We start from the raw sequence: 24738 nt of genomic DNA, 5'->3' as shown, positions 1-24738 counted from the left end.
TCGTTCCAAATTATTTAGGATCTCCATTGGCTGAGTTTGGTTCCACTCCATTGTTTCAGTATCCAAAACTTACAAAATAAAAGATCACGTCTTCGGAGAAAGGAGTGAAAATTGTACCTTTGATGTAATCCGTCCTGTGGTTTTCTCATCATCAAGAGGTTTTCCAATATAGTCCGAAATGTTTATATAGGAAAACAAAAAATGATGTTCGGATTTTCTTTCCCTTGGTTCTATTGCCGTCATAACTTTTTTTATAAGCTAATGAAAATATATTTAGAATCAATTTTAAATTTTTGTAGTTCTTCTTTGCCTGAAATATTTTCTTCAATTTATTTAAAATTATTTGTTATTTGTAGATGATCAAATTTTTATATCTTCTAATAAAGTTATATTCTTATCGACTTTACTAGAAGCTTCTTCTACTATTCGGATACTTGATATAAGTTAAAAATATCTGTTGTAATATTTTGTACAAATTATGAGTCGCCATTGATTAACCCCTGTCTACATCTTCCTGGAACTGCCTCTCCAGCCTCTTCTTTAAATTCATATTAAACAAAGTGGTGTCTCCTATGGAATTTTAAGATATTTGTTAAGTGTTGCGGGATAAGGATTGTTCAATTGTGATTCTTAATTGATATGCTTCATACGCTTCCAATTCTATGGGCTACATTGGAACAAGAAAGGAAATGAGTTGTTGCAAATATACGAGATTATTATTTTTTTTGTGATGTAATTATAGCACATATTTACAAACAAATAACATTTCCCGAAAAAATCTCCAAAATAATCAGATTTACATCTAAAATATACAAATGACGAATCTTTTTTTCTTTTACTTGAGCGAACAGAAGGTTAAGTGCCCAATTGAGTTCCTAGCACTAATTGTATCTTAAAAACAGGTGTAGAAGCGCTATAAGTCGTCGAATATTTAGAATTTAAGGATAGTTCTTTATAGATTTTTGAGCAAACTCCACTTGAATAACACTTGGGATTATCGTCAGACTTAAACCTGTAATGACATGCAGTAATATAATATCTTTAGGGATGTAATTTCGTTGGACTTGAAGAGGACTTGGTTAATTACTGGTAGAAAGAAAGGTACGAGAAGTCTCCAATAAGACATATCTAGAGGATAGACTCGTTAAGTTTTGCCTAGTTAAAAGATCAACAGTTTTTCAGTATCGATCAATTTCTTCTCAGCATGAGATGAAATAGACTTGGGGTCCTTCAAAACGGATGCAGTATAGCAATTATAAATTTATTTAGAACACAGAGATCATATTCTGAGACGCCCATATCGCCGAAAATTGGGCTCGTGACACACGCTTCTTTGGGAAAGGAATCTTTCACCATTTTCAATATCAATGTATCGCTAAGATTAAATGAGAGTATTTAAAGTCTGTAATGAGGAAAGAGGAAAGACATTAAAGAAATGAAGGAACTTAGCTAACAAGAGAGATAGAGAAAAAAAAGTGAATTGAGGATCACATTTGAATTGATAGCGAAAAAGAAATAATACCAAGGATTTATTTTATTTATCTGGAGCCATTCGACAAATTGTTTTCAAATTGTTTCATTTCTTTACATCTTGGGCAGCGTCTGTCTTAAATTGGAAATAAATGACATCATCAGTCATTCTCTTTCTTTATGAGTTCATAAACGTGGTCTTAATTGAAAGTAAACTTCATAGGATCTTGAAGAAAACATTTTTGATTATCTATCTCGAAAGCTTCCCATGAATCAAAATGAATCATAGTTATAAATATCGCATATAAATCCAAGATGAGCCCTTCCATCTCCCCAGATAGACAAGATTTTTGATCGAAAATCCTATACAAAAATCCAAAATATTTAGAAAAAAATATATTAATATACCTATATATGTAAACGAAGTGACCAATCCCTTTTATTATACACAATATTTATAGATCTACAATATATGAAAATAAGATATTAATAATATGCAAGGGATTACAATGTACATATGACCAATATTTATGTACATACAATTTACTCTATACATATGTATATTACACAAGGCAAAAAATAATAATAAGTTCCATATTTAATTCATTTAGAACATGGCGTACTAGTTACAAATCTGTAAATAGTTTTTTGTTAACCAATATATTTTTTGAAGATTATGGATTTAATTTTTTTATTCTTTTGATAGCTTTATATATCTTTGGAGTAAGAAAGAAATCCTTAATCCACATGAAAATAAGTTTATTCTATACATAATTTTATGTTAATTTCAAATATGTGCTCATATTTTAAATGCAGTCATATAATCTCGAGAAAATTTAACTTAGACGTAAAAAATCAGCATATCTAATACATAGCACACTTCTTTTTATTTTTACCTTTTGATTTTATAAAAATAAAATATCCATATAATTTCAGGGACTTCAACTCCCTCAAGTATATACTACAAGAAATTATCCAAGGGTGTTGAATCCAAATTGGGTAGGAAGGCATAATTAAACCACGCGAACTCTTTTATGATATTCTTGTACTAAGAATATCATAAATTGAATTTAAAAGATTTAAAAAAAAGTTAAGTTTTGTTGAACTGTAAATGATTTACACTCTAAATAAAGGATATATAAGGATTCGAAAGGAAGTGACCCACTCCTTGCATTAAACAAAATGTTGATAAATCTACAATATATAAAAATAAGAGGTTAATAATATGCAGGGGATTCTTTTCAAGAAAATATGAGTACAAATGTACAACCCCCTTGTATTACTTATAAGGAATACAATATCAACTTGGAATACAAAATGAGGATATGTACCAATAAAAAGTTATGATATTTTATACTAAAAAAAGCTTTATCTATTAAAAAACTGCACGTGTGAAGAAATGGTGAAGAAAATATGTGTTCACTTAGTTGTAAAAGAAACAGAAACAAAAAAGAAAAATATTTTTCCGTGTGCATATTTATTGATGAAATCTACTCTGGTGAAATAATTATAAACATGATGATTCATGCTGCAATACTATGTAATTATGATTCTCAATCATAATTACATCAATTTTAAAAGATAAAATGTCTTATAAGTTGCCACGAATTGCAACGATTAAGTATAGATTGATTACTAATTGACTCATTTAACTATAAAATTGTTTCAAAAGAGGGTCTAACCCATTTTATATAATTGTTAAAACATTAAATATGACAACTGCACAATAAATAAATGAATTAATTAGATAGACAAAATAAGTTTAAAGAAGTTTCATTAAAATTAATTTGAAAGTATTTTTTACTTGGTGTAGTACCTGGGGTTATTAGGCGTCGACAAACATATAAACTTTGGTCTGATTAAATTGAAAAGAACTCTAAAAAAATCATGAGCAATACTCTCCATTTTTCATGAGTACACCCACATAGAATTATTCAATGCTTAGATGTTCTCTGCTCAAGATTGAAAGAATAATGATAACTGCGTGAGGATCATATAAATCATTGTTGTTTTTGCTTAGAACAACAAAACTCTCACTTAAAAACAACAAACTAAAATTTGCGACTGTAAAGAAATACAACTCTAGGCACCACACATTTTGTATGACGTTTCAGAAACAGTGGGAGCTCGGTTTTGAAGTTCTTATGCATCCACCCTACAGTCCAGACATGTCACCAAGTGACTACCACCTGTTCTTGTATATGGTCAACGCACTTAGGGTTACAAGTTTTGCTTCAATAGAGGCCTCTGAAAATTGGTTGTCTCCAGTTTTTTTCTAATACAGACAAGGGCTTCAACGAAAAGGGTATTATGAAGAAGTTGGATTCTCGTTGGTAACAAGATATCAAACAGAATAGGGCATACTTGGCTTAAATAGGATGATTGTAACGCATCTTGTTAAACATTGAAAAAAAAAGCAAAAATACGAAATTACTTGGTCCTTAACCTAATATATCTCTCGAAAGAAGTGTCCAACAATTAACAAACTTGTACATGTATTTTTTTTAAAGTTGATGGAAAAAATTAGTGGTTCCATATATGTTTTAGCCTACGAACGTTTCAGCTGACCTAATATATATAAAGTATAACCTTCCTTAAGAGTGTTTTGACAAAAAGTCAATAAAATAAATTCATCATATATAATATATATAGGGGATATCCGGTACACTTTCAATACGGGATAGTCGCAACAATCAATTTGTCTCAACTATAAAGTAACAATATATAATGCAAATTATTTTGAAAATAAACCAATAATTATTATCTACTGTTTTCCAGATATAAAAATAAATATTTTATTTCTTTTAGAATTATGCAGTCAGTTTTTATTGCTACAGGTGTTAACTATTAACTCTTATGCTATAAGTTGATATATTTTTTTTTTCAAAATTCAAAACTTTAACGACAAGAAATTTGAGATATTGTAACGCTCCTTCCATTTTTCCCCTTTATATATTTAAACTTCATATCAAGCATATTTGTTAGCTATAAAAAAACCTTTAAGAAATATTTTATTATGATTTTTATACAATCTATAATACTGATCAGCGATTTATATAATAAATATTTTATATCCTAATCTGCTATACCAACTATAGGGGAACATAAAAATGTCGCAGGAACAAAACGTACTTATATATGTAGAGTTTGATATTTGGATTCTAAATATAGTCTAAACTTTTTTAAATTAGCCTCAGGGCTTTCACAAAAATCCATTAAAAAATGTGGTATTTTTAGGATTCAAAGCTTTTTTTAAGGTCTTGGTATTCAAGATAGGGATAAATTATTAGCTTATATCTAAAATACTAATGATAAACTATTCTTAATATTTGTTTGAAAATGTTTTTATCATGTTTAAAACTCTAGTTATCGGAAAATGAATGTTTTTGATTGAGAAATCCATAGTTCCAAGAAGAATTAATCTAGCAACTTAAAAGATATCTCTTTTGACAGTAAAATTTTTAACCTTTATTTATTAGAGATACTTTCTTCAAAAATGTTCGAAATCGTTGTTTATTTGAGATAATACATTCACAGAACGAGGAAACTTACGTCTTGGTTGTTCTTCGAGAAAGAAATATACATAACTAGTTAAGAATTACCCGGCGTTGCTCGGGTCAAGGAGGGAGAGGGAAATCACATTGAAAATGGTCAAATTAATTGAGAAAATTAAAAAAATATTTAGAAAATACTTTTATATAATACATATAATATGAATGTTTCGTTGTTGTCGGAAAAGATCCTGATAATTCTAATTCTCTTGGATTCTTCACACTATATCAATCTGGCTAAGTAAGGAAATCTACAAAGTCTAATCATTGGAAATCCACCACTCCAATAAAAGAAAAAAAGAAAAAATATTACTCTTATTATTGACTCTTGAATTAATGGAAAAAAAAGAGAGAAAAAATGAAAGAAAAAAAATATGAATTTTTTTTTCAGGAAATGACAGATATTTCAGTTTTTATTTGGCAAAGTTATATGCAAACGAATCTCCAGACAAATTTCTACATGATTTTTCCCATTTACTAATTGCATATTCTATTGGAAATTCATTTTTTTGCACATGAAATAAACGAAATAGCAAATTTCACCCATTTATTTTTTAGCCCATAACTTTTTTGAATGAATTTCGAAAATGTATTTATTCGTATAGTTGTTTTTTAAAACGCCAATCACCTAATGATAAATAATTCAACCTCCTATCTAGTCTCCTTGAACTGCAAAAAGCGGTTTTTGTGTTTTGGGTATAGCATAAACCCTTCTTATATGACCTCCCTAAAAATCGACACCCCCTGTCTTAGTCTGCCCCAACTCGAATGAGAGACCCATGCAAAATTTTAGTTTCCTAGGTTCAATGGGAACGTATAAAGGACATCTACACACACACATTCAAAGACAATTCCTGGTCTAATGGAGTCATAGTAATACTATGTATAATGTTTACTTATACTTGCACAGTGCAATTCTGTCTGTCAAATTAAAAGAACAACAACAAAAAAAGACTATTTCAAGAATGTAAGTAGTTATAATTTTAATTTATTTTATTAAAAAAGTCCAAGTATTAAGAGGCGATAAGATGAAGGGGAAAGAAAGAGAGAGAAAGAAAGACAGACTAAAGGAAAGAGGGATAATTTAAAATTGTTAAATTAAATAGTTTTTGAGAGTAGAATCCGGAATTGGGATGCGTGCTCAAAATTGAAAGAGACACTATGTAAATTGTAACTACTCTAGTTTTATGAGAGACGGAATTTTCTGCTGAACTGCCTTTTGTACTTTGTTTATATTCGAGAGGTAGAGAAGGAAGCCTTGTGAATATGAATCGAGAATATTTGCGTACTTCTACGAATGTAATCCCTGCTAAAATTATCCTGTCTACTAGGATTGGTTTTGAGACATTTGATTCGAGGATTACCCTGAATGTTCGTTTCTCTTATTTATTTTTTAAGCAATAGCAAAAACATGTAGTTATTTCGTGTTTAAATTAGGGGAGTCAAATAATCTTGGAGAAATTGAGGCGTATAAAAAAAGCGTCTGAACTGCCTTACTCAGTGTGTGATTTTTGACATCTCCCAAAGAAATTGTTTATGCGTAACACAATGTTGTATTTGTTCAATACTTAGACCTTTGAATATCAATTATTGGAATCATCAAATGATTCCTACTTTAATTGTATGGGGTATTTATCTAATCAAAAGACTGAAATATCTTCATAACATCTTGTGTGTATCATACACTGTACTATATAATAAAATGGTCCCGTTTTTGATTAAAATATTTAAATAACTATGGAACGACGTAGCTCAATGGAAAACGCATTCGGGAGAAATTATTCTATTGAACTCAATGTGTGTAGGTTTGGGTCCCAGTTGTTCCTAGAGAAGAAAAAGTACATTATTTAAATGGACTTTAAAGAAGATTCCTATGCCAGACTGTGAACAATCGTAATTAATCTGCGCATCCATATGACCAATTAAAGGATCATTAAAAGAAATCAACTTCATCAAGAATAACGTGTACAAATTATCAGGACTATTTCTGACTAATATGTGTCTTTTTGTTTCCAAAGTTGTTATTTGTTGAAGTATTGCTACCATTGTATGAAAGCTGATAAATTTTGTAACAGTTTTTTGTATTTAACTTAACATCGATTACAAATAATAATGGCTTTATGGAGCTCTAATTGGAGCGGTCCAATTTTCTTAAGCATTTTGGCTCCACCATCTATGGATGTAAATTCTTAACTTCGTGAGACTATTTTTTGGGGGATGAGTAATTTCCTCAGTTAATTATCGAGGTTTTATAGATTCTTTTTCAAGTGTCCTTATTACTTATCTATCTCAAAGAAACATATAAAAAGGTAGATAAATAGACATTGAAAAATACGATTTTATTGTTGTAGAGAACGTGTTTTATTTGATACTTACTTCGTAAAATTTATTATTATTAATTATCATATATGAATTATAGATCTAAAAAAGTATTCAATTGTACTTGGATGCATAAATCATGAAATCTAACCATTTCTAATTGTAAATAATAGTTTATACTTCTAAAATATTCATTCTATCACTTGGGTAACTTAACATCCCTAGGAAGTACTTGCATGTTGATTTTTTAGACAATAAAATGGGGTGAAATGAAATGGTTTAGGAAAAAACTTTTTGAATTGTCATAACAACTCAAGCAGTTACTACTTTGATTAATGCTAAAAATAAAAAAATATCCAAATACATTTTATTTGCACAATAATTTTATTTTTTTATTGATATAACAATTTGATACATTGCCTTCATAATACCTCATTAAAAGTCTTATTTATATGTTAAGTAATAATAGATATAGGAGTACTTACCATAAAAAAAATGAATAAAATTAACATGCAATAAACCTTGACCAAATTAGAGTGCACAACATAAAATAATTCGAGAAAGACGTCATGGGGCCTTGATTGAGAGAAACGAATATTCATTTTTGGGCAACAGTAGTATATGTAGTTGTGATAATCCGTAAAATTTTTGTAAGAAGTTTGAGTATTTTCATAGGATATTTGCTCAAAAAAATTCCTTTAATTATGGGTGTGAGTATTGCTTGGACCTACTACTTTATCAGTTCTTATTTAGGACTGCAGTCCTGTCCAGTATAGTCTCGGTCCGGTTCACTTCCGACCTACATAACAGTCTTACAGCATATAATTTCGATCCTTACGTCAATCAACTTTTTTTTTTTTTTTTTTTTTAAATCAAATCTAGTATTGATAGTCCTAAGGACCGGCAGTATTAAGGACCTGTCCCAAGGACTGATAGAAATGTTCCCAAATACTGATATGACCGGTCCTAAGATTAGACTGAACGAAATAAAGTAGGTCTAACACAGCACTACATCAATGTAAATAAAAAACTTACGCATATTTAACGCACAAACTGATACTCTGTGGATCATCGGCTATAAAAATCTATAATAAGTGACTAGTGTTCGATTTTACTTGATTATTTATCATTGAGAAAGTATTAATCCACAGATTTTGACGGCTTTTTATAAGTTTTAAGGCCACTTCTGTGTCTACCGCCAAAGCCCTCCCATAGAACAATATTTTATGAAACTATCCAACAAAGTTAAAATTACTAGAACAGCATGTCTCAATTTAATAGAGTTTGATTCCCTGATTCCAAATATGGCCTTATTTTTTCTCTGTTAGCTTCAAAGGAAGGTCAGTCATTTTTTTTCTATTTTTAAGGTTCAAAGCTTTTGTAAGCACTTGGTTTTGAGGATAGAGATACATTATGTGAATATATTTTAAAGCCAAATGTAGAAAAATTCTAAAACTATACTTAAAATGTATGTATCATGCTTATAACTCGAGTTTTTATTGTTTAAAATTGAAAAAAGTGCTTTTTATTCAGAGGCTCATAGCTTCAAGACAAATATATTCAAAAGTTTAAAACCATTGGATAGCTAAAAGTATGAACTTTGATTTAAAAAAAAGAATCTCTCCAAAAACGCTCTATATCATTGTCAATTTGAGATAAGACCACGACACTATTTCAAGGATAAAACTCATTTTTGAATTGATCTCATAAGAAAAGTCCATATATTTAGAGAGAGAAGGAATGAAGGGGAAAGAGATAGGTAGAAAAGGAGGCGCTAGAAGTTTGAAAAGGTATAATTCAAATCCTCTTTCAGTCCTTTTCCTCAAATCTGAATTCAGGATCGGTGTTCATAAATGAAGAAGTGTGCATGTGGGGTATAAAACTAATTGTGAACTGTCCCTGGCCACTAGGATTTTATTTTATGAGAGTCTACTCCAAGGACTCTGCCGAAAGTCCGTCTCTAGGAACTTACTACGGATCTGCAACGAGTCATCTTGTGTCTATGGAGCTGAAAATGTAGATGGATGAGTGCATGGATCTATGAGATCAAGACATAATGTATTTTATTAGGGATGATCATAGTCCTGAAGAAAAGTTTATTTTTGTTTTAAATCTTCATTCTATCATTTGCTTAAATGACTTTGATTATCTGGATGCATCACGACATATTGATGAATATATGTTTGCTTTTGAATTTGAAATATGTTTAGTATAATGTGTACATTTCTATAAGTTGTAATTAGTATGTAACTGTTTAAATGAAAATAAAAATATTTTATTTACATATTTTTTAATTAATATATTTATCAACCTGCATAAATAAATCTAGATAAAAATCTGTCTTTTATACAAACAAAAATGTTCCTTTGATCCAGACTTAGCTCTTTTCTAAACTGCCTAGAAAATCTTTTTTTTTCATAAAACTGTAGAATCTAATAAGTCAATATATATTATTAAATTTAAAGTATATTTATTTAATATATCTTTGTGAATAAAGATTAATCTGATATTGCTGATTAATTTCATCAACAGTGTGATTCTTATGCCTAATACATGAATTGTCTCAATCGTAATAAGCTTTTCCTCTAGGATTTGCCCTGTCAATATTTCGTCATCCTAAATTTCTTGGCAAACCTTTTTCGAAGCATTTTTATTAAAAAAGTGTGAATTCGTTTGGTCTAAATATATATGTAGTGAGTCAACTAGAAATGACACTTGAGTAAAAATCAAATTATTGAGATTTCCCCTTTGATTTATTTACTTAATAAATAATAACGGCCAAATAGTTTATAGACATATTTGTTCCATTATGGAATTTATGTTCAAATTTGAAGGATGGGATGAGATACTCAATAATATTAGCAATACTTTAAAGCCTTTCATGAATTATTCTGACTCTAATTGTCCACATTGTGACCTTTTGAATATAATTGGTCATATTCATTGCCTCAGATATTTGTTAATATTTATTCAAACGGAGTTGACATTAAAATAAAATGAGTTTCTCCGATCTAGCTTTAATTAACAAGGAAGAATATTATCTCTTGCAATCTTCTTTATAACTGCATTATACACTATTATAAAATTAAACGCCATTATTATTAATTTTCCAAACGCTATAAATCATGTCTGACAACATTTCTTCCACCTTCTATGTCGATACTCGACCTTTCCATCATGACGTGACACTTTGTGGTGTGAATGAGGAAGAGAACGAGATGGTTCGTAAATTTTGCGAAATGGGAAAATATGCAAGAATTACGTTTTTATTAGTGGAAGGTTACCTCCTAATTCGGACTTCAAGGCTGTTCGTTTTCCAAGTCATTGGAGATATATTGAAATATATCATATATCAGAAATATGTTGAATCATATCATATTTGGTCATGTTTTCCAAGTCAAGAAATATATCATATATGAAAAGATATTGTTGTAAAAATACATTTTTAATGCATTGAAAGACCGCATGTCCACAATTAGGAATTCTAATAAAGCTGAGTCACAGCTGAGTGACTCGGTCACCATTACCATCATTCGGAAACTTTAGCCTCCTTGTTTATGGAATCCATTCTAAAAAAATCATCTAGACGATGGGACATTAGCCAATGATAGTTCCATTAAAAAACATATGACTCGAGTCAGTTAAGCAAATTATAATAGGATGAAGTTTAATTGTTTACAATGGAGTTTTTGGAGGCTAAGTCTATTTTATATTCATCTATTCAAAGAAAAGAGACTCATTTCGTATCAGTACTTAAATTCAATTTATTTGCTGTTGAAGATGAAGGAGCAGGGACAATATTGATAGATTCTTAATTTCTCTATACTTATTACAGGAAACTTGCAAGAAAGGTTTTAACCGTACTGAATCACTTTTATAGAACGAAATAATTCATTATTGTTTTGCTCCTGCTACAACTTTGATTGGGTGATTTTTTTCAATCATATTTTTACTTGTCATCTATTTTTTAATGTTTTTCAGTGGTGAGAACAAGAATTTCATTGTTATAGATCTTTTAGAATACAATGTTATAGTCAGGAAAGTGGATCAAATCTCTATTCATTTCCTGGTAGAGAATCATTCCAAGCTTTCTACTGATCGCAGCTTTGGAATGATTTCTAAATCCTTTAAAAATCAGTGAAGTATAGATTGCATTGATGACTTAATTGAAGTAGTAAATAATACGTCTAATTACGTTTAATTAAAATATATATCTGAATACTTTATTAAGATAAGAGGAATAAAAAATATCACGTATTTATGTGCTCCATTGATCATCCCAGAATTGTAAAAATGAAGGAGTGGTTGAATAGTAAAGAAATTAAATCATTAAGGCTATTTAAAAATTGCATTTCATATAAGGAATTGATCATTTTGATTCCTGGAAATTATTTATTTGAAGAGGCTCTTCTAATAGAAAAAAGATAAGAATATCTAGAAAGAAATATCCTCTAATCAATTGTTAAAACAAGAGGATTTTTTTTCGTGTGGAACTAATGAAGCACTCTTCAAGACCTTTACCTACATCAATCTTGTCTGCCATGTATCCGTTTCCTAACTCGAGCATTAATCCTACCTTAAGGCAATTGTATAACTCAAACTCTCCTACCTTAAATCCGTTTCCTACATTTAGCCTTCTTTCTACTCCCACCTTTAATATTTTCTACCTCAAACTATCCTTCTACCACAAGTCTATTTAGTGCCTCAAACTATGCTATTACCATAATTCTGTTTTTTACCTCCAGCCCTCTATTAAACTTTAATCCGTTTTCTAACTAGAATAATAATCCTACCGTAAGTCAATTTCCTACCTCAAACGTTAAATCCTTTTTCTACAGCAATCCTTCTTTCTACTACTAGCTCTCCTCACATCTTTAATATGTTTCCTACCTGAAGTCATCTTCCTACTCCAAACTAAACTCCTAACTCAAGTATGTTTCCTGCCTCAAGTTCCCCTCCTACCATATATCCATTTCTTACCTCGAGCCCTCTTTCAACCTTAAAACCGTTTCTTACCTCAATTTCCTCTCCTACTTGAATCCGTTTCTTACCTCAAGCCCTTCTATATTAAATCAGCTTCCTTCTCAAGTCCTTGTCCTACCTCAGCATCATCAAGAGTTAAAGAAAGGTATTTCAATTGTTTTGGGTGTTCCTTATATAAACAGCATGTCAATCAAAAAAAGCGAAAAAGTAGATGGTTTAAGTTTTGCATAAACAAACATTTAAAACAGTTATGTAAAAAAATTATATGCAAAAAAATTAATAAATGTTTGTTATCTCGATCCTTCTGTTTTTATTTCGAATAAAACCAAAATCTCCTTATAATTGAACCTATTCTACAGATGATTTATTGAATGACTTTGAACGCTTTGAAATACATAGGGAAATCTGAATGCTCAATAATAATAAGCTATATTCCATATTAAGTTTCTTTTATTAAGCAAAGATCGATGACATATGAAATATAATTTTAATTAAGCTTATAGTAAAGATCGCATCACTTCAAAGGGATGATTAAGAAGAGGTGATTCCCAAAGTGATTTTTCGCTTGAAATTACTAAAATGAAGGAACTCAAAAGTCAACTTCTGGACGTCCCATCTATTTTCTTCCTCCCTGTATTTATACTTGATTTCAATCCGTATTGTTATGTGTAATTTATATTACACAGGAGTGCAAAAAAAAAAAACTTCCGTCAAAAATAAAAATCTAATATAATGAATGATCCAAAATTGTGGACATCAAGGAAATTATGAATGCAGAAACATCCTCTTGGCTGCTTCAATTTACATATTACATGCTTAGAATAAAGAAATCACCGTCCTTCTCATCCTCCAAAAGGCTTTTTGTGGCAAAGGTTTTAACTTATATTTGATATTTTTCTCAAAAATAATACAATTATATTCGTCAAACACTAAAGGAGAGTTTGAAGTGAAGGGATTTAGAGGATTCATTGCAAAGCATTGGTAAAAAAAGGTTCGAAAACAGTCGGGACTTTCGTATATTATTTGTATTTCAAGTTGTGAGTCGAAGTAGACAATAGTTAAAATTCTTTAATATCTAGTACGAACCTCAAATGATATTAAGAAAATGATTTCCTTTTATTAAGATTTTCAAATCAAATGTTTCATTGAAGATTAGCAGCTCAAACACTCTCTTCATTATTTAATCTTTGTATCGACTCGCGAAGATATTATAATTACGTTGAAGAATACAAATTTATCCCTCACTCATTTTTAGAAAAAGTACTTCAAGCGTCCATTCTAGTTGACTCACCACAATTAATAATTGCTTCTATGTCCATAAATTAGTGAAAGTTGCTATAATCAGAAATATTTAACTTAATATTGCTTAATTGGGAATTGCTTTATGGAGAAAAATATTGTGTCCGTCTTAGAAAAAGTTACTCTTAAAACAAATTTTCGAAATATTCGAGTCAACAAGATCTTCAATTCTATCAAATACGATACCATGACCCATTTATATTACCGATGATAACATAGACAAATCAATATGAAATGAATATTATAAATTGCCAATTAACTTTGACGTATCCACTAATATTTTTTTCTAAACGACATATGTAGATTATAATATGAACCTTGCAGTCAAGGAACATGTCATATAAACATTTGTGCACAAATGTACATTAATTTTTCGATACTTTTATCCTTCTACTTTCATGCCTTGCTGAGAAAAATACCAAAAACGTTATATCATGGTCAAAATGTGGTACATATGAACTTTACTGATATGTTGAGGAAGAATAATTTTTTACAATTTCTTTATAATATATATTCAACATGAAAATATATTACATAAACAATCCTGACAACTTTTATTTTATTTGTGGTGAATTGACATTCCATGCGGATTACTGTTGGGGACTGAAGAGGGATCTTTCCATGCAATAATACGGACGAAAGCCTAGTCATGTAAATTATGTTATATTTGTGTAAATATACAAATATTTATATACATCTAACTGAATTTCTTTAGACTTAAACAAATTTCACCATTTATACGCAGTAATTGAATATAGCGTTTCCACGCGACGTCACCATTGTTAATGTCAGCCATTTAAGGGGGCGTAATTAACTTAGTTTTATGATTATAATAATAATTTTAAATATCACTGTTTATCATTGGCATCAAGTAATACCATGGTGACCATCTTCTTGTCAGCTAAAAAAACAGTCATTTTGATACACCGATAATTACATACAAGTTTTGTTTATTGCTATTTATTTATTTCTCTATATTTGTTTTATTATTCCAAATAATCCGTATCGGCCTATAAAATATAATATCAGTTTAGTTATAAAGTAACACTCTTTATATTCCAAATGTGTATCAAGTACTTATTATCATAAGTAGTGTAACCCAATTGTACGGAAAATAAATACATTTAGCCATAACGTAATTTATAAACAAAACATTGATCCTTTACTCTTTTTTTTACTTACATACTATTCCTATGAATATTCATGTATTTATGAAAGGAAAAAAAATGGGAATCTCCCCAACTTATATAAAATAACTGCAATTTTATTTTGTACATTTATAATTGAATTAAAAATAATAATTTACGTACTTGGGTACTAAACTCAAAAAAAAAAAAAAAAAAAGCAATCATTGACTTGATTAAATCGCTTAATTTTGTATATTGTAATGTAACTTTTCTTTATCTTATCAAAGTGGAGGCATTTAAGCATTGTAGGTTTTCAAGTATAAATACAGAGAGGGAGAAAATAGATGGGATGTCCAGAAGTTGACTTTTGAGTTCCTTCATTTTAGTAATTTCAAGAAGCGAATGGTGATACTTAAGATCACTTAGATTTTAAGTTTTTTTTTAAATGCCATTTTATGGAGTTTTATCAATATTTATTGGAATTTGTCTATTCTATTGAATAAAAATATGAACTTGGTTACCCCATGATGCCGTATCCTTCAATTATGACGTCAGTGAAAGGGCTCTATAGAAGTTGATATCGAAATGATCCTCCAAATTTCTGATCTTTGTAGGTAAGAGCTTTTATCTGGAAATTTTGTTATAAAATATCAAGGGTTCCTTCTCCAATAATGCTTAGATCCCTCCACTTTGATAATATAAGGAAAAGTTACATTACAATTTCCGCAGCAAACACATCAACACAGATTCACCTTTAGACTCAAAAAATGGATTTATCATTTTACATCGACTCTAAAATTAACTACTTTGAGTAATACTATTCACAGTTCCATATTTTAAGCTCCATAGACACCAAATGACTCGCTGCAGACCCGCAGTGAGTGAGGGAATCCAAAAACGGACTTTCGACGGAGTTTTTGGAGCTGACCCTAATAAAATAAAATCCTAGCGGCCAGTGACTGTTCACAATTAGTTCTATACCCCACATGCACACTTCTTCATTTATGAACACCGATCCTGAATTCAGATTCGAGGAAAAGGACTGAAAGAGGATTTGTATTATACATTTTCAAACCTCTAGCGCCTCGTTTTCTACCTATCTCTTTCCCCTTCATTCCTTCTCTCTCTTTTCTCTCTTCCATCTTGTGCAGTCTAAATATATGGACTTTTCTTATGAGATCAATTCAAAAATGAGTTTTATCCTTGAAATATTGTCGTGGTCTTATCTCAAATTGACAATGATATAGAGCGTTTTTGGGGAGGCTCTTTAAAAAAAATTAAAGTTCATACTTTTTGCTATCCAATGAGATTCTTTTAAACTTTTTGAATATATTTGTCTTGAAGCTATGAGCCTCTGAATAAAAAGCACTTATTTTCAATTTTAAACAATAAAAACTCGAGTTATAAGCATGATACCTACATTTTAAAAATAGTTTTAGAATTTTTCAACATTGAGTTTTAACATTGTTGAAATAATGTATCTTAATATTTAATATAAAACGCTTCCAAATCCTTAGAACCTTACATATAGCTAAAAATAGAAAAAAATGTACGGGCTTTTTCCTCAAGACACAAGGTTAGCTGAGAAAAAATAAGGCCATATTTGGAATCATGAGATCCCACTCTTTTAAACTGAGCATATACTGTTTTTGTACCATTTTTGCTGTTGAACAGTGTAATTATTGACGTCATTATTGTGCAGTAATCGTAAATTAATATTCTCTAATTACGATAAGTCAAATTAAAACTTTATTTAGACATAAATTAAGAATCATGGCAAAATACATATATATACATGTTTTCAATAAATTGAAAGTTTAATAAACTATTTATTTCTGTTCTACCATTATATTTCATAACTCATAAACTAAAGAAGTATATAATTTTAAATTTTACTAATTCAAAAGGTAAACTAATATATTTTTATTAAAAATTAGTTAAAATTAGATCTTGTAAATGCCCCTTTAAAATATGGCAATGGACTGAACGGGGCAGATTTTAATTATCAAATTAATGACTGATAAAGTCCTATATCTATCATTATTGGTGGGTAATTTATTTTTAGCCTTTAACTTTTATTATGAGTACTGTTGTACAAGTGGTGACTAAGCAAATATAGTAGTCTAGTTTGACGTGATCATTATTTTTTTTTTTTTTTGTAATACTCACAATTACGACACATATTCTTATAAATTGTTTTTCCCCGTCTCATTTATCACAAAGTGTCTCCGGAACCAATTCCAAATTGGGGCAGAGTTTAAAAATATAACATCATATGTTGATGACAGGCTTATTGATAACTAATCAAAAGTGCTAAGCGTTCAGCGTTCAAAAAATTATTCATGAACAAATGCAAAAAAGTGATGGATGAATAAACAAAAAATAAAAATGTTCATCGTTTATTTTGAATTTACTATCTCAGATCCCCATTTGTTTCAATATATTTTATAATTCAATTATTTATTAATTTTTTAAATGAAATACTTCAATTTCTATCGACAACTATATTTTCTCACATACTTTCTTGTAGATGTTTGGGACACGTCTCAATATTTAAATAGTTTGTATATTGTACAGACCTCGGGCCAGCTTTGTACATAAAGGACGATTTTTTATAACGAAAAAGGAGGGTAATGAGAAGATATTAATTCGAAATCACAGGGAATTAATAATTATAATTTCATCTCAAACTTAACTCTCTGCAAAAATGTAGGTATATTTTTATGAGATGAAATAAATCAGCTATACTACCTTGTTCAACAACAAAAAATAATTTCAATAGTCTGTAATTTCCAAAAAGCCAGCTTAGGTGGTAATCAAATGGTCATCAAAAAACATGTCTGGCTTGATGTGGTCTGTGAGCCGTAGTTTGACGACCCTTTTATTAAAATAATTTAGAAATTTGTGGAAAAGCGTTTTATATCTCTGATATTGGTTAAAACGAATCTAAAAGTCATTTAATAAACTTAACGAATTAAAAAAAAAATAAGAACAATGCAGCTGAACTAAACGATTAAAAAAGATGGAGGACAACAACCCTGATTGATGACAACATTACCCGTCAAATAGTATAAAGTCTAATGTGCTTAGTGATGTAAATTGTGTTTATTTTTTAGTTGGCCAAAGTTTTTAGGAATTGGTTATCTGAAGAATGAATTTTCTTTCATTTAGCTCTGGAACTTCCTTTCCTAATACATTCAATTATATTCAGACCTGATTGAACGGATCGTGTGTGCTCATAAAAGAGGGAATAATACTGAGGATTAGTTGTGGAGTATAATTATAAGTCCTTATTGAACTGAGGGTAGAATTAAGGATCGACGGCGGAGTAATTCTTCCTTTTGCTATTGTTTATTTCCTTCTCCACCTCCTCCCTGGTCACAGCTGATTGTAGTTGGTCTAATGAATTGTAATGTCAGCTAAGTTGCTCTCCTCTGAAACATAAGTCACAATAGTTCATCATTCTTCATAAAGTTATTTGTAATTAGTGTTATTTAGCTACAAATTACTCAGTGGTACCCTATTGAATATCGAGTTCTACATGAACCTGAAACACATCCCTGCTGACTTTGTTTCAAACAGCCTTCCCTTGATTAACACTCCTTCCTTATACTCTCACATATTAAAGATACATATATTCAAAATCTTCATAAAATTATGTCCGTTGTAGATTCCCCGATAATCGACGATGCAATGCTGAGAAAGGTGCAAATTGAGACTTACCTATAATTTATATATAAAAATGCCTTTTCTATGTATAGCGAAATAAGAGCTTCTACTATGCAAATGTACATTATACATGCATTGCATGAATGCATAACTTGATCAAATAACTAATAAATAATATGTTTATTTTTATTTTTTGAATAATCAATCAAGCAAAATGACTTTCATCAAACGAGGTCAATAAATATGTTGGAAACTACCCTTGCATTTAATGTAAAAGTTATTCATCTTAATTTGTATACATACACATAGAGGAAGATTATTTTATGTAAATCCTCGAATGGGAAGCTTTTGTGAGTAGGCCTGAACTATTTAGTATGCATATTGGAGTCTTATGAATAATAATATACCCAGTTATTAATATGAATATTTCAATATTTGCATTATTGTTTGCATAAATAAATGAGTAGGACGTGGAACAAAACGAAAAAAAACTATACACATTTGTTGTTGAAAGATGATTCCAAAATTAGTGTACATACCTGCAGTGAGGACACTTAGAGAGTTTCTTATTTCCCTCTACAATTATCATTATTCTTGAAGAAAGAGCATCCTGGTATAAAGTAATCACTAGTTCATGAAAAACGATTTGTAATATTGAGTATTTGTTGCAAAGTAATTTGTTAGACTCAGAGTAGAATTGAACATCGACGTCTTAGTAATTCCTTTCTATTTTGCATTAAATAGAATCGTTATTTCCTTCATCTTGTAGCTGGTCGCAGCTAATCAAATGTAAGATATGTTTCTCTCCTACTAAACATTATCTTCAATTTTCCTTTATTCAATAATAGTTTATTTCACCACTTATAAAAGGACATGCTTCTGTGCATAGTGAATAATATGTTTATAAAAAAACAATACTATATGATTAGAGCTTGATTAGTTGTGGATAAGTCTGCTCGTGTCCCTATAACAGTTTGGCTGACCTCAAGAAATCGATCGTGAAGTACAGGGCATTGGTAAATTCTGCATACATAGTCTCGGCCTGCTTCTCCTTCTAGAATCGTCTTGACAAGGTTATCTCCCCCAACGGCAGACACACCAAGTAATCATTTTCTCTATCGATAGATAAACAACTTTTGTACAAAAAAAAAAGAAGCTATAATGCTGTTATAACCCATTAAAAAATGTCCAATTTAACTGCACATCCTTGAATATATTGTTTTCATCATTTAACATAAAGACATGTACTTCTGCTCTGAGGGAAGAAAAAATATATTACTTTATACTTGGATGATACAACTTCACAAGAATGAAATAATAAGGATAGTAACCTTGGAGAAAAAAAAAAAAAGTTTCTTAAGATTGACAACTAAAAAATGCCGCTCCCTATTTCTAGGAAATATTTTATACGATTATCTACATTCATACAAAATTGATAGCCTAGACTATAATATAGGATTCCTTATTATATATGTATTTACTTGTGATTCAAAATTAATTTCAATTGGAATATCATATTATATAAGTCATTTATCCTTTCATTAATTTGTCAATTATTATAAAATAACAATGGTTTTAAATATATTTTCATCTTTTTAATACTTATACTGCTTGAATTGTTTCTAAAATAACATATATCTCTGTTATGATTTTTTATAAGACAGGAATTACCAACATTTAAGATGAGAATATATTTAAATCATGCTAAAATGATACTGCGTCTAAAAAAATCAAGTTAAAATGATCTGCGCCAAAAAGAGTCCTGCTGAAAATAAAACTGCATACTAAGAAAAAAGAGCCGTATGTGTTAAAACGCAACAAGACTTCTCAAGAGAAGTCATTTTATATGCTAATTTCCATTCATCTTTAATTCTTTTTAATGATGCAAATCAATTTATTAGATATATTAATCGTATAATCACGTATCACTGTCTAATAAATTGTTTTTCTCATAAATTTTAGGACTTTGCTTGGAAAACAGTGCACTAATAAATTTTTTCAGGACTGTAGCTCCTATATAATTCTTCTTTGAAATTGGGTTTAACTTTATGCAGAGATCGATATTGACTAAATTAATTAATTAATAAATATTTATAAGTATAGATTTACCACCGAATCTGACATGACTGAACGGTAACTGTTTGAGTACTTTAATAGTTCATAAATCAATAATAAAAAGTGGGATTCATGTAATTCCAGTATGAAGCCTTTTTGGAAAGATTTTTGGGAGGATCACATCATGTCCTTTGAAAATCATGGTGAATGAATTCTACAAATATTATATAACTAGTTGTAGTAATTAGACGTCGGGGGAAAAAGACAAGAATTGCTTTTACTAATATAAAAAATAATATCTCAAGAAATCCTCAGACTTACTTTCCATTTTTCATGATCACACTCACACATAACTACATAATATTAATATTCAATGATGGATCTCCAGTGTAGAATGGGCATGTTTAAGAAAAAAAGAAACCGAAAATCAACATTGTAACTCGGACAATTTGAAGAATGTTTTTGGGAGGGGAGAAAGAAGGATGATCATGATGTTTCATCAGACTAGTTACAATCAGCTCTGACTAGGCAGAAAGGAGAAAAGAAAAAAAACATTTTTCGATCCCCAATTCTTCTCAGAGTCAAACAAGGACTAACAATTATATCTCCGCTACAAAACCTCAGGGTTACGCTCCGTTTTTTATGACCACACACGAACATTCAAAAAGGTTTTGAATATAATTGAATCTATTTAGGAAAGGATGTTCACCACTCATTTTTAAATAATAATGACAACTTCTAAAGAAAAGAAAATTAATTCTTAAGATTACCCATTCCAAAAAAACAACAAAAAAACCGGGCCAACTAAAAAATACAACATCATTTCATATGTATTCTGTCCTCAAGAATGAAAGAATAATTACAAGAGTTTAAAAAAAAAAGAAGTATTATGTTGGGATGACTGATGAACATTTTAGTCTCTATAGAGTTCCTTAATATAAACAAAAAGAATATTCTGAACATACCATCATTTATATTTAATTCAAATCTGAACATCTACCTATGCTGGTTGGTCCATTAAAATCTAAACATAAACTATAAATAGATGTGTGTCTGAGCTCTTTTTATCATAAATGTCGCTGCCCTTAGTGGGAATCATGGTTTCCAGGTGAGTCGAAGAAAGCCTGCCTCACGCTTTGGATGTGGTTTTCTGTCATGGTGTCCCAGTTCTGGGTGATAGTGACTTTAAGGGGATCCATGTTTGGATGAAAGACAATGCTGCACTTCCCCTCTGCATGCACCCAGAATGGGCAGTTGAGGGGGTTGGCGTCAAGGCTGTAGGCGGTCAAAAAAAAAATCTAATGAAATTAAAGACTCAATAAAAAGTGTATTACAACGGAGGAGATGAGTTGATTTCATTGCTGGTGTCATAAGTGGCTTCCCCAACCTCACAAGGCTATTTCATCCTACTTTTTTTAGCCGAGATCTCTGGTATGGATCCCCGTGGAATTGAAGGGATTGACCAGGGCTATTTTCTTTAACTCATCCGGGTCCATGTTGGCCTTTTTGACTGAGACCTTCTTCCTCTACAACGTTTCGGTCATGTTGGCGTTGTAGACGTTGGTCCTGGAGACGTCCAACTACTTGAAGTGCGTGAATGGAAATTTGTCGTTCATGATCAAATGTAATATATTTTTGGCTTGCACTTAAGCTAGAGGCTCAAGTTTGTTTTGTTTTGTACTTAATTATTTATGCTTTAATATATCGATATATGAATTGATTTTAGTCTCTCGACTTTCATTAATTATTGAATATGTTAGTATTCACTCTGAGTTATGATATACATAAGAGACCAATAACAATAACAAAAAAACAAATAGAAGCAGTGCTCTTGTTATACGTGGCAGTACCTACAATATTTCATTAATACAACTACGTAATTATTTATTAAATAAAAAATATTTATATGATTTACGTCAGGAAGCACCATATACAGTGGACACTTTATACACGTTCGATGCTATATGTGCATTCCTGACATAGGTCATAAATACGACTACATTGTTTAATTTGTTAAAAATATGTTTAAGATATAGAGCATCCAACAGTATATACAGTGCACCCGGTGACTCCTCTTCACATTTTCAGCCATTCAATCAATCAAAAAGATAAACTTCACTTTTTTAAGATAAATGAGAATGCAACCAAATAATAAACATCAGATAAAAAATAAAAATATATTCATTTGGGTCATTCTACAAAGAGGTGATAATTATAACATTTCTCTAAAAGATGTATTCGCAACAGTTAAGACTTTTCTTTTACATGGAACAACCCCTTCGATCAAAAAGGCTTAAATATCTCTCAAAAAAAACAACTGAAATCCATCTTTTTTTTTGGGGGAAGGCTCGTGAAAATGTGCCTTACAGCTTTAGTATGTTTTTAGTCTCCAATGATATGTGGATTTTCCAATATATTCCCAAAGTCCCTGCTGATTTCAGAAACAAAAATCTGGCTGATATTACGACATTGGGTTTCATCAGCAGTGAAGACCATATTATGGATCCTTATTTCTTTATTGTTGGGCTCATAATCAACCAAAGTATTTACATATATGTCCGAGGCACGGTTGATGTACCCTGCACAGAGACTGTAGCTCCTCGAAAGGCTTACACATACCAGTAAGGCAATGCGCTATTACACAAAGCCTAGAAAACAATAGAATGGTTGAAGGTCAATATACATCATTTTCGGCCACCTGAGGTAAGGCCAAACTCCTTACATTAAATCAATGCAATTACAATGTGTTTAGAAGGTTGGAAGCCAGAGCCCACAGGAGTCACCATAACAAGATTTTTCTCGCTAAAACGATCCATGACCTCAGCAGCCATAAATTTTGATCTTATGGAGGTAGCAAGGGCATGTTTCTATTTTAGAAGTCCCTTAGAGAAAGTCCTTAGCCAAAATCAAAGATAAATTGAATATAAGTGTTTTGTCTACATATATAGTATAAATTTTATAAGTAAATTTTAAAAATATATATATAATTATAAATAGAAAATATTATTCTCTAAGGACAATCTATCTGAAACAATCTAGAGTTCCTCTAAAGAATAAGATTTCAATTCATTTGTGGCACATCTACTCATCGTCTTTAATTTTTCTTGCTCATTCTCATTAGAAGGTGGAATAAGCAATACTGAGAAGCGTTCAAATCTTCGAACCTGTAACCTTTTCTTGTATTTTGGAGCAGAAACAGCTTTTTCCCTTTCCACAATCAAATAATAGCAATTATGCTTGACATAATTGAGAATATAAATTACCAGATAGTAATAAATTAATAACAATTGTTTGTTTTGTAACAGGGATGCCAATAGTTTATTTATTTATTTTAATATATTAGTTTGCTGTTATTTATAATCATATATGTCTTTCTTGCTGGTACTTATAAAGTCCCAAACTATAAAATGGAATGAGCGAATTTTTAGCGTGTGATCCACTTGGAACACGGTCCTAAACATATAAACTTTTTTATGCATCGGGTGCGAGGGTGTTTTTAAATTAATTATGGTTCCACTCTAGTGTGATATAGGGTAGTTTCGGTCAATACTTATTTTATACAAAATTTTTGACACTAAACATAATATCGGACTCTCACCTTAACTGTTAAATGTCTACCTTGAAAAGAATACTATTTAGGTCTGTTAAGTTATTGCTAAAAAAATAATCTAGGGATGTAGGTTGTTTGTGCAAGGATTCATGTAAAAAAAAAAAGCAAGTAGATGATTCTATACAATAATATAGTGTCATACATTATAGATGTTTTTTGTTTTGTTTTAAGTGTCATACCATATATTTTTCCAAGATTTTAGATATATTTCTTTTTAAATGTTCCGTTAATTGGTTAGAAGGAGTTACATTGATTAAGATTAAGAAAAATCTATATTTTTATAATTACTCCATCTAACCAAGGAATTGTATTTGAAGTCCATATACATTAAGCATATTTAATTACTTTCGTTAGACGAGTGAAAAACATATGTCTTGGGACATAAATATGCTAATTGTGCAAGTTCAGATCAAAAATTGCGATGATATAATGTAAATGAGGAATTTACAGGAAAATGCAATAATTGAATATTCCTTAGTGTATTTAAAAATAAATAACTATGACCAATTTCTGATGATAATTACTATCATCAAAAGGATTATGTGACACATTTTAAAGTTCAGAGGGCCATATTTATATTACACATAGATATAATATGAATAAGTAATTTAATAGAAATGATAGCATCAAATAATCAAAACAACTGATGATGTAA

The 24738-nt window shown here is 30.1% G+C and overlaps 1 pseudogene; it reads right to left on the bottom strand.

Annotated features, from left to right (window-relative positions):
* Positions 1 to 592: 592 nt before the first annotated feature.
* Positions 593 to 1356, bottom strand: LOC121122966 (transcription initiation factor TFIID subunit 9-like; annotated as a pseudogene).
* Positions 1357 to 24738: the final 23382 nt, after the last annotated feature.

The sequence above is a fragment of the Lepeophtheirus salmonis genome, chromosome 8 (assembly GCF_016086655.4).
Source record: "Lepeophtheirus salmonis chromosome 8, UVic_Lsal_1.4, whole genome shotgun sequence".
Lineage (NCBI taxonomy): Eukaryota > Metazoa > Arthropoda > Copepoda > Siphonostomatoida > Caligidae > Lepeophtheirus > Lepeophtheirus salmonis.
Note: the sequence above shows the minus strand (reverse complement) of the source record. Positions and strands in the feature narration are given on the sequence as shown.